Here is an 11,654-nt window from a genome sequence, read left to right on the forward strand (position 1 = left end):
TTTAATAAATGGTGAAATTTTATCAGAATCCACTTTATAATTTGCAGCTAAATATTTTTTAATTGCTTGTAATGATGAACCACCACGTTCTTTTAAATTTTTAATTGCGTTAACAACCATTTCTGATGTACGTGGATGTGTTGGTTTTGAATGTTGTTTTGTACGTTTAGCACCAGAAGCTGTTGCTTTTTTTGTTGGTGTTGTAGAAGCAGCAGTAACCGCAGTTGCTGCAACAGCTGTAGAATTTTCTTCGGCCATATTTTTTTACTTTATAAAAATAATGTATTTATTATAAATATTTAAATGATAAAATATAATAATTCTATCAAATAAAAAATAAAGGTTTTCAATTATATCATTATTCACAATAATATAAGTCCCTATGTAAGTCAAAGTACCATGTAGAAAACACATAAAAATTAAATAGTATTTCTAATTTACTGTCGTAGTAAACATGATTTATTTTTTCAATTTCTATAATATATAAAATAATAAATTATAAATTTAATAATAATATTTATTTTATAAATTAAAATATATTTAATTTTTTTATTAACAATTATTAATAAACATAGTTTAATATTAATTATTTCAATCATACAAAACAATAATATTTTTAAGGTAAACTTAAAAAGTATATATTTTTATTTTTTATTTAATATCGATTTATTATAAATTATTAGTATATAAATAATTAAAAAATTTAATATATAAATATATATATTATAGTATAAGATTTCATTTTTAGAAAAACTTTTTTTGTTAATAATGAAAACGTATTATTATGAAATGTGTTAATCGAACATTGACAAAATATATTTCATTAGAAAATACTTTTATTTATGCATTAATATCAATAATTAACTATTAAATTAATTTTTTCATAATTATATAAAGAAATTTTATACTGATATAAGTATTTATATATTATAATATTTATTTTAAATATAAAAAAATTTATGACAAAATATATTATTAGAGTATTTGTTGAGATTAATATAAGATTATTTTAAATAAGAATTAATTTATATAATTATTAAAATATTATTAATTTTATGTTATGTAATTTTAATAAAAATAAATAATAATAATAATAAATATACAAATTTTTTAACAATTTAAATTTTATATGATCTAAATAATTTTGTTAAGTACGATATGAGAAATCATTGTAAGCTTCGTTAAGAAACTTTGTAATATAAAATAATAATAATAATATTAAATATATAAATAAATAAAATAAATTTGATATATATTTTTAGTTCATTCTGTGTATAAATCAAAGGATACCGAATAATTGGTAACGGATGCGATATATTATAGTATCGAGTATTAAAACATAATATATAAATTTATCTTGTTATTCAAATTTTTTGTTACTTAACTTATGTATTTAGAAAATTTATAATATTATTTATATAATTGACATAAAATCTTATAAATTGAAATTTTATTAATATGTATCAAAAGAAGAGAGTAACGTATTGATATAATATCAAAGGATACTGATTATTTAAATAACGAATACGTCATATATTGTTTGTGTAACGAAGTTCACTTGGCCATCTAGTTTAAAATAACATTTTCAATAGAAAGTTTATATGCTTTGTTTTTTTTTTTTCTTTAATTATTAAAAAAATAAATTGAAATTTAATTCAATCAAATTTTTTAATAATTTTAAAAAAATTTTTCCTTTTAAAAAATATTTTGTGATGTTGTGATAATATGTATTAATACAAGTGCATCCTGATACTTTTATCTCTAGTAAAGGTATGAGTATCATGAACAGTTTTGTTATCTAATGATATTATTTTGATAATATTTTGTGTATATTCTTATAATATTTTGTCTAAATATCATCATAATACAATATTATTTTGATAATATTTTATGAATATTCTTATAATATGTTACCTAAATGTCATCATAATATGATGAATTATTTCCATAATAACATATAAAAAAAGAAAAAAAAAAAAAGAATCATTAATTTATAATTATTTAAATTGATTCTTTAAAAAAATATTATAATATATTATTTATAAAAATAATTTTTACTCTTATTTTAAATAAATTTGTGGCCTTTTATTAAAAGGCCTATGATCGATGTATTATTATTATAAAAATTAATGCAATGTTTTTAATTTATGCTTTCTTTTCAGTTTTCTTTGGTAATAACACTGCTTGAATGTTTGGTAATACACCACCTTGAGCAATTGTTACACCAGATAATAATTTATTTAATTCTTCATCATTACGAATTGCCAATTGTAAATGACGTGGAATGATACGTGTTTTTTTGTTATCACGGGCAGCATTACCAGCTAACTCGAGAACTTCTGCAGCCAAATATTCCATAACAGCAGCCAAATATACTGGGGCACCAGCACCTACTCGTTCAGCATAATTTCCTTTTCGTAATAATCTGTGAATTCTTCCAACAGGAAATTGTAATCCTGCTCGGCTTGATCTTGACTTTGCCTTTCCCTTTACTTTACCACCTTTACCTCGTCCAGACATAGCGAATAAATTTATTTAATTAATATTTTTTTTTGTAAATATAATCACACAGATGTGTACGTTACGGGGATTGTAACATAAATGTTTAAAATGTTATTTGGGTATTTTAATTTATAATATTTATAAAATATAAAACTTTAAAAATAAACCAATCACCTTATAGTATTATTTTTAGCCAATCAGAGAGTAGTATTCATTTTTATTGTTATATCCATCTTCGCGTATATAATACGCTAGTTGTATACACGACACGCTCATACATATACTGACTGGTGTTCTGTAACTATCTGTGTATATTAATTGTTTGTAACAATGCCACCAAAAACAAGTGGAAAAGCAGCAAAAAAAGCTGGCAAAGCTCAAAAAAATATATCAAAGAGTGATAAGAAAAAGAAGAGGAAGCGCAAGGAATCATATGCAATTTACATTTACAAAGTATTAAAACAAGTGCATCCTGATACTGGTATCTCTAGTAAAGCTATGAGTATCATGAACAGTTTTGTTAATGATATTTTTGAACGTATTGCTGCTGAAGCATCACGTTTAGCACATTATAATAAACGTTCAACAATCACAAGTCGGGAAATTCAAACCGCAGTTCGATTATTATTACCTGGTGAATTGGCAAAGCACGCTGTTAGTGAAGGTACTAAAGCTGTTACAAAATATACAAGTTCAAAATAAATAAATCGAAAATATTATTTAATTGATAACATAAAAATACATCAACATATAAAAACGGCTCTCTTTTTAAGAGAGCCATCAAATTTTTTAAATAAGAGTAAATTATTTTTATATATACAAAAAAATAAAATAAACAATTATTAATATCATATTTAATATAAAATTTTATATATTAATAGCTTGAATATATCTATTATTAGTATATCAATATTATTAATTTTAAATATAATAAAGGATATCGCGGAATATATATCGTAAATCAGTGTAATGCAAATGCATTACATTACCTTTATTATTTTCATTTTACATTTACTACTTGTTTATGTACGCTTATAATTATTAGAAAAATATTTTTAATAATTTTAAAAAATAAATGAAATAATAAAAATTTAATAATAAATTATTTATTGAAAGTATAAAAAATGGTATAGCAAAATCTTTATTTTCTTTGATTAAGGCGAAATGTTTTATTAGTTATAAATTCGATAATCTCCTATCGATACTTGTTACTCTTAACTTGTATATATAAAAAATATAATAGTATATTAATTTATAATAAAATTTTTTCAAAAATTCAATAAGTTATTGTAAAATAAAATAGATAATATACAAATTATAATTTATTATTGCAGATATATTACAATAAAAAAAAAAAAAAATAAATAAAAATATTTGGTAATGTATGTTATAAACAAAATAATTTGTTGTAAACAAATTATATAATATGTTATATTTATTAACAAATTTATTTACTCTTATATAAATAAAATTAGTGGCTTCCCAAAAAGGAAAGCCTGTTTAAATTTATCGGATGTATTAAATATTCTTTAATAAATTTACTAAATATTTTAAGTAAATTATTATATTTTCTTAACCTCCAAAACCATACAAAGTACGACCTTGTCGTTTTAATGCATATACAACATCCATAGCTGTAACTGTTTTACGTTTTGCGTGTTCAGTATATGTAACAGCATCCCGAATAACATTTTCAAGGAATACTTTAAGTACACCACGTGTTTCTTCATAAATTAAACCAGAGATACGTTTTACTCCACCTCGTCGTGCTAAACGACGAATTGCAGGTTTTGTAATACCTTGGATATTATCACGCAAAACTTTTCTATGACGTTTTGCACCCCCTTTTCCAAGACCCTTTCCACCTTTTCCTCTGCCAGTCATTTTAATAAAAAATTATTTACAATATTTTAACGAACGGATAACACGTGTGTTAACCTCACAAGTATTGTAATGTATGTGAGCGCCGGTACAATTGTGCCTTTTTATATAAAGCATTAAAGATTTTTTAAGCCACGCCTATACAATTTGATTAGTCCATACTCTGATAGCTATCCAATAGGATATGACAACAAAAATTTTGAAATTTCATATAAATATAAATACAACACATTTATTTCGCATTTAAACATTTGACTTTGTAGTATCAAATTGTCGAATATAATTTTTAAAATTGTGTGTTTTTTTGTAAAAACATTATTATTTGAAAATGGCTAGAACCAAGCAAACTGCACGTAAATCAACTGGTGGTAAAGCACCAAGAAAACAATTAGCAACGAAAGCTGCACGTAAAAGTGCACCAGCAACTGGTGGAGTAAAAAAACCACACAGATATCGTCCTGGTACAGTAGCTTTACGAGAAATTCGTCGTTATCAAAAAAGTACTGAATTGTTAATTCGTAAATTACCATTCCAACGTTTAGTACGTGAAATTGCACAAGATTTTAAAACCGATTTACGTTTCCAAAGTTCAGCTGTTATGGCATTACAAGAAGCTAGTGAAGCCTATTTAGTAGGTTTATTTGAAGATACCAATTTATGCGCAATTCATGCAAAGCGTGTTACAATTATGCCTAAGGATATACAATTGGCAAGACGTATTCGTGGAGAACGTGCATAAGCGTTTTAAATGACAATTTAAAAAAAAAAAAAACAAATAAGAAATATTTTCGGTCCTATATATAGGACCAACATATATTATTAAATAAGAGTATATTATTTTTATTAAAAAATATATATATATATATATATATATAAATTATTGAAATAAAATTAAACATTATTAAAATTTTGTTATAATTATAAGCGATTGCTATTTCTAAAAATAAATAAATTTCATAAAATTTATATTATTTTATATTCATTTGAAATATTAAAAAAACTTCTCGCTTTAAAGTAACCATGATATGAGTTATAAATGCAATAAAATTTTATACAAAAAATAATATTTATTTGTTGACGAATAATATAAAAGGTTTATATTTCTAAATAACATATATTTATATATGGTGTGTAAAAAAAAAGAAAAGAAGAAAAATAATTTATATTTTTAATATAAAAAGGCAACCGCACACAGTGTTCCCAAGCGGTCACCCATCCAAGTACTGACTGTGCCCAATGTTGCTTAACTTCGGTGATCGGACGAGAACCGGTGTTTTCAACGTGGTATGGCTGTTGCCAGTAATAAATGAAAATTTTTACAAATATATATTTTTCATAAATATCATTAATATTAAAGTATATTATTAAAATTTTCAATGAAGTAATCAATTTAAATATATACTTATTTATTATACCATATATTTTAAATAAAAATGCAACCGCACACAGTATTCTCAAGTGGCCACCCATCCGTGGTACTGACTGTGGCAAATGTTTCTTAACTATTATTTTATAAAATATTTATACAAAAAATAATTTACTCTTATCAAATATTAATTTGTGGCCTGTATTAAGGCCTATGTTATTTTCATTTTTTAGCAAAAATAATGAAATATTTCAATATATTATTAAAGTAACAGATCATTTCTTTTTTGGTGCTGCTTTTTTAATTTTTGTAGGAGATGATTTGGCAACAGAAGCTTTCTTAGCTTTTGGTGCTTTCGGTTTACGAGCAGGGCTACTTTTGGCAGCGGATTTTGTACTTTTTGCTGGTTTTGCTTTAACTGGTGCTTTTTTTGATGCCGCTGATGATTTTGCAGTAACTTTTTTAGCAGCAGTTGATGATGATGGAGTCGCTTTTTTTGCTTTAGGCTTTTTGGCTGCCAATGATGTAGTTGTGGCTTTCTTTTCTTTTGGTGCCCGTTTACTTTTAGCACTCTTTGCTGAACCTTTTGCTCCACTTTCTTTTTTGGATACTTTTGATTTAGCTGAAGAATTAGATGAAGCGGAAGCAGCCAATTTGAATGAACCAGATGCACCTTTACCTTTAGTTTGTACCAAGGCTCCCTCAGTTACAGCAGCTTTTAAATATTTTTTAATAAATGGTGAAATTTTATCAGAATCCACTTTATAATTTGCAGCTAAATATTTTTTAATTGCTTGTAATGATGAACCACCACGTTCTTTTAAATTTTTAATTGCGTTAACAACCATTTCTGATGTACGTGGATGTGTTGGTTTTGAATGTTGTTTTGTACGTTTAGCACCAGAAGCTGTTGCTTTTTTTGTTGGTGTTGTAGAAGCAGCAGTAACCGCAGTTGCTGCAACAGCTGTAGAATTTTCTTCGGCCATATTTTTTTACTTTATAAAAATAATGTATTTATTATAAATATTTAAATGATAAAATATAATAATTCTATCAAATAAAAAATAAAGGTTTTCAATTATATCATTATTCACAATAATATAAGTCCCTATGTAAGTCAAAGTACCATGTAGAAAACACATAAAAATTAAATAGTATTTCTAATTTACTGTCGTAGTAAACATGATTTATTTTTTCAATTTCTATAATATATAAAATAATAAATTATAAATTTAATAATAATATTTATTTTATAAATTAAAATATATTTAATTTTTTTATTAACAATTATTAATAAACATAGTTTAATATTAATTATTTCAATCATACAAAACAATAATATTTTTAAGGTAAACTTAAAAAGTATATATTTTTATTTTTTATTTAATATCGATTTATTATAAATTATTAGTATATAAATAATTAAAAAATTTAATATATAAATATATATATTATAGTATAAGATTTCATTTTTAGAAAAACTTTTTTTGTCAATAATGAAAACGTATTATTATGAAATGTGTTAATCGAACATTGACAAAATATATTTCATTAGAAAATACTTTTATTTATGCATTAATATCAATAATTAACTATTAAATTAATTTTTTCATAATTATATAAAGAAATTTTATACTGATATAAGTATTTATATATTATAATATTTATTTTAAATATAAAAAAATTTATGACAAAATATATTATTAGAGTATTTGTTGAGATTAATATAAGATTATTTTAAATAAGAATTAATTTATATAATTATTAAAATATTATTAATTTTATGTTATGTAATTTTAATAAAAATAAATAATAATAATAATAAATATACAAATTTTTTAACAATTTAAATTTTATATGATCTAAATAATTTTGTTAAGTACGATATGAGAAATCATTGTAAGCTTCGTTAAGAAACTTTGTAATATAAAATAATAATAATAATATTAAATATATAAATAAATAAAATAAATTTGATATATATTTTTAGTTCATTCTGTGTATAAATCAAAGGATACCGAATAATTGGTAACGGATGCGATATATTATAGTATCGAGTATTAAAACATAATATATAAATTTATCTTGTTATTCAAATTTTTTGTTACTTAACTTATGTATTTAGAAAATTTATAATATTATTTATATAATTGACATAAAATCTTATAAATTGAAATTTTATTAATATGTATCAAAAGAAGAGAGTAACGTATTGATATAATATCAAAGGATACTGATTATTTAAATAACGAATACGTCATATATTGTTTGTGTAACGAAGTTCACTTGGCCATCTAGTTTAAAATAACATTTTCAATAGAAAGTTTATATGCTTTGTTTTTTTTTTTTCTTTAATTATTAAAAAAATAAATTGAAATTTAATTCAATCAAATTTTATAATAATTTTAAAAAAATTTTTCCTTTTAAAAAATATTTTGTGATGTTGTGATAATATGTATTAATACAAGTGCATCCTGATACTTTTATCTCTAGTAAAGGTATGAGTATCATGAACAGTTTTGTTATCTAATGATATTATTTTGATAATATTTTGTGTATATTCTTATAATATTTTGTCTAAATATCATCATAATACAATATTATTTTGATAATATTTTATGAATATTCTTATAATATGTTACCTAAATGTCATCATAATATGATGAATTATTTCCATAATAACATATAAAAAAAGAAAAAAAAAAAAAGAATCATTAATTTATAATTATTTAAATTGATTCTTTAAAAAAATATTATAATATATTATTTATAAAAATAATTTTTACTCTTATTTTAAATAAATTTGTGGCCTTTTATTAAAAGGCCTATGATCGATGTATTATTATTATAAAAATTAATGCAATGTTTTTAATTTATGCTTTCTTTTCAGTTTTCTTTGGTAATAACACTGCTTGAATGTTTGGTAATACACCACCTTGAGCAATTGTTACACCAGATAATAATTTATTTAATTCTTCATCATTACGAATTGCCAATTGTAAATGACGTGGAATGATACGTGTTTTTTTGTTATCACGGGCAGCATTACCAGCTAACTCGAGAACTTCTGCAGCCAAATATTCCATAACAGCAGCCAAATATACTGGGGCACCAGCACCTACTCGTTCAGCATAATTTCCTTTTCGTAATAATCTGTGAATTCTTCCAACAGGAAATTGTAATCCTGCTCGGCTTGATCTTGACTTTGCCTTTCCCTTTACTTTACCACCTTTACCTCGTCCAGACATAGCGAATAAATTTATTTAATTAATATTTTTTTTTGTAAATATAATCACACAGATGTGTACGTTACGGGGATTGTAACATAAATGTTTAAAATGTTATTTGGGTATTTTAATTTATAATATTTATAAAATATAAAACTTTAAAAATAAACCAATCACCTTATAGTATTATTTTTAGCCAATCAGAGAGTAGTATTCATTTTTATTGTTATATCCATCTTCGCGTATATAATACGCTAGTTGTATACATGACACGCTCATACATATACTGACTGGTGTTCTGTAACTATCTGTGTATATTAATTGTTTGTAACAATGCCACCAAAAACAAGTGGAAAAGCAGCAAAAAAAGCTGGCAAAGCTCAAAAAAATATATCAAAGAGTGATAAGAAAAAGAAGAGGAAGCGCAAGGAATCATATGCAATTTACATTTACAAAGTATTAAAACAAGTGCATCCTGATACTGGTATCTCTAGTAAAGCTATGAGTATCATGAACAGTTTTGTTAATGATATTTTTGAACGTATTGCTGCTGAAGCATCACGTTTAGCACATTATAATAAACGTTCAACAATCACAAGTCGGGAAATTCAAACCGCAGTTCGATTATTATTACCTGGTGAATTGGCAAAGCACGCTGTTAGTGAAGGTACTAAAGCTGTTACAAAATATACAAGTTCAAAATAAATAAATCGAAAATATTATTTAATTGATAACATAAAAATACATCAACATATAAAAACGGCTCTCTTTTTAAGAGAGCCATCAAATTTTTTAAATAAGAGTAAATTATTTTTATATATACAAAAAAATAAAATAAACAATTATTAATATCATATTTAATATAAAATTTTATATATTAATAGCTTGAATATATCTATTATTAGTATATCAATATTATTAATTTTAAATATAATAAAGGATATCGCGGAATATATATCGTAAATCAGTGTAATGCAAATGCATTACATTACCTTTATTATTTTCATTTTACATTTACTACTTGTTTATGTACGCTTATAATTATTAGAAAAATATTTTTAATAATTTTAAAAAATAAATGAAATAATAAAAATTTAATAATAAATTATTTATTGAAAGTATAAAAAATGGTATAGCAAAATCTTTATTTTCTTTGATTAAGGCGAAATGTTTTATTAGTTATAAATTCGATAATCTCCTATCGATACTTGTTACTCTTAACTTGTATATATAAAAAATATAATAGTATATTAATTTATAATAAAATTTTTTCAAAAATTCAATAAGTTATTGTAAAATAAAATAGATAATATACAAATTATAATTTATTATTGCAGATATATTACAATAAAAAAAAAAAAAATAAATAAAAATATTTGGTAATGTATGTTATAAACAAAATAATTTGTTGTAAACAAATTATATAATATGTTATATTTATTAACAAATTTATTTACTCTTATATAAATAAAATTAGTGGCTTCCCAAAAAGGAAAGCCTGTTTAAATTTATCGGATGTATTAAATATTCTTTAATAAATTTACTAAATATTTTAAGTAAATTATTATATTTTCTTAACCTCCAAAACCATACAAAGTACGACCTTGTCGTTTTAATGCATATACAACATCCATAGCTGTAACTGTTTTACGTTTTGCGTGTTCAGTATATGTAACAGCATCCCGAATAACATTTTCAAGGAATACTTTAAGTACACCACGTGTTTCTTCATAAATTAAACCAGAGATACGTTTTACTCCACCTCGTCGTGCTAAACGACGAATTGCAGGTTTTGTAATACCTTGGATATTATCACGCAAAACTTTTCTATGACGTTTTGCACCCCCTTTTCCAAGACCCTTTCCACCTTTTCCTCTGCCAGTCATTTTAATAAAAAATTATTTACAATATTTTAACGAACGGATAACACGTGTGTTAACCTCACAAGTATTGTAATGTATGTGAGCGCCGGTACAATTGTGCCTTTTTATATAAAGCATTAAAGATTTTTTAAGCCACGCCTATACAATTTGATTAGTCCATACTCTGATAGCTATCCAATAGGATATGACAACAAAAATTTTGAAATTTCATATAAATATAAATACAACACATTTATTTCGCATTTAAACATTTGACTTTGTAGTATCAAATTGTCGAATATAATTTTTAAAATTGTGTGTTTTTTTGTAAAAACATTATTATTTGAAAATGGCTAGAACCAAGCAAACTGCACGTAAATCAACTGGTGGTAAAGCACCAAGAAAACAATTAGCAACGAAAGCTGCACGTAAAAGTGCACCAGCAACTGGTGGAGTAAAAAAACCACACAGATATCGTCCTGGTACAGTAGCTTTACGAGAAATTCGTCGTTATCAAAAAAGTACTGAATTGTTAATTCGTAAATTACCATTCCAACGTTTAGTACGTGAAATTGCACAAGATTTTAAAACCGATTTACGTTTCCAAAGTTCAGCTGTTATGGCATTACAAGAAGCTAGTGAAGCCTATTTAGTAGGTTTATTTGAAGATACCAATTTATGCGCAATTCATGCAAAGCGTGTTACAATTATGCCTAAGGATATACAATTGGCAAGACGTATTCGTGGAGAACGTGCATAAGCGTTTTAAATGACAATTTAAAAAAAAAAAAAACAAATAAGAAATATTTTCGGTCC

General features: G+C 23.7%; 1 non-coding gene across 1 annotated transcript; it reads right to left on the reverse strand.

The window, feature by feature from the left end:
- Positions 1-5,562: 5,562 nt before the first annotated feature.
- LOC123304489 lies at positions 5,563-5,681 on the reverse strand. The gene has a single exon (XR_006536507.1). It is a non-coding gene; the product is annotated as a 5S ribosomal RNA (ribosomal RNA).
- Positions 5,682-11,654: the final 5,973 nt, after the last annotated feature.

This window comes from Chrysoperla carnea (assembly GCF_905475395.1).
Source record: "Chrysoperla carnea chromosome X unlocalized genomic scaffold, inChrCarn1.1 SUPER_X_unloc_59, whole genome shotgun sequence".
In the NCBI taxonomy this organism is placed as follows: domain Eukaryota; kingdom Metazoa; phylum Arthropoda; class Insecta; order Neuroptera; family Chrysopidae; genus Chrysoperla; species Chrysoperla carnea.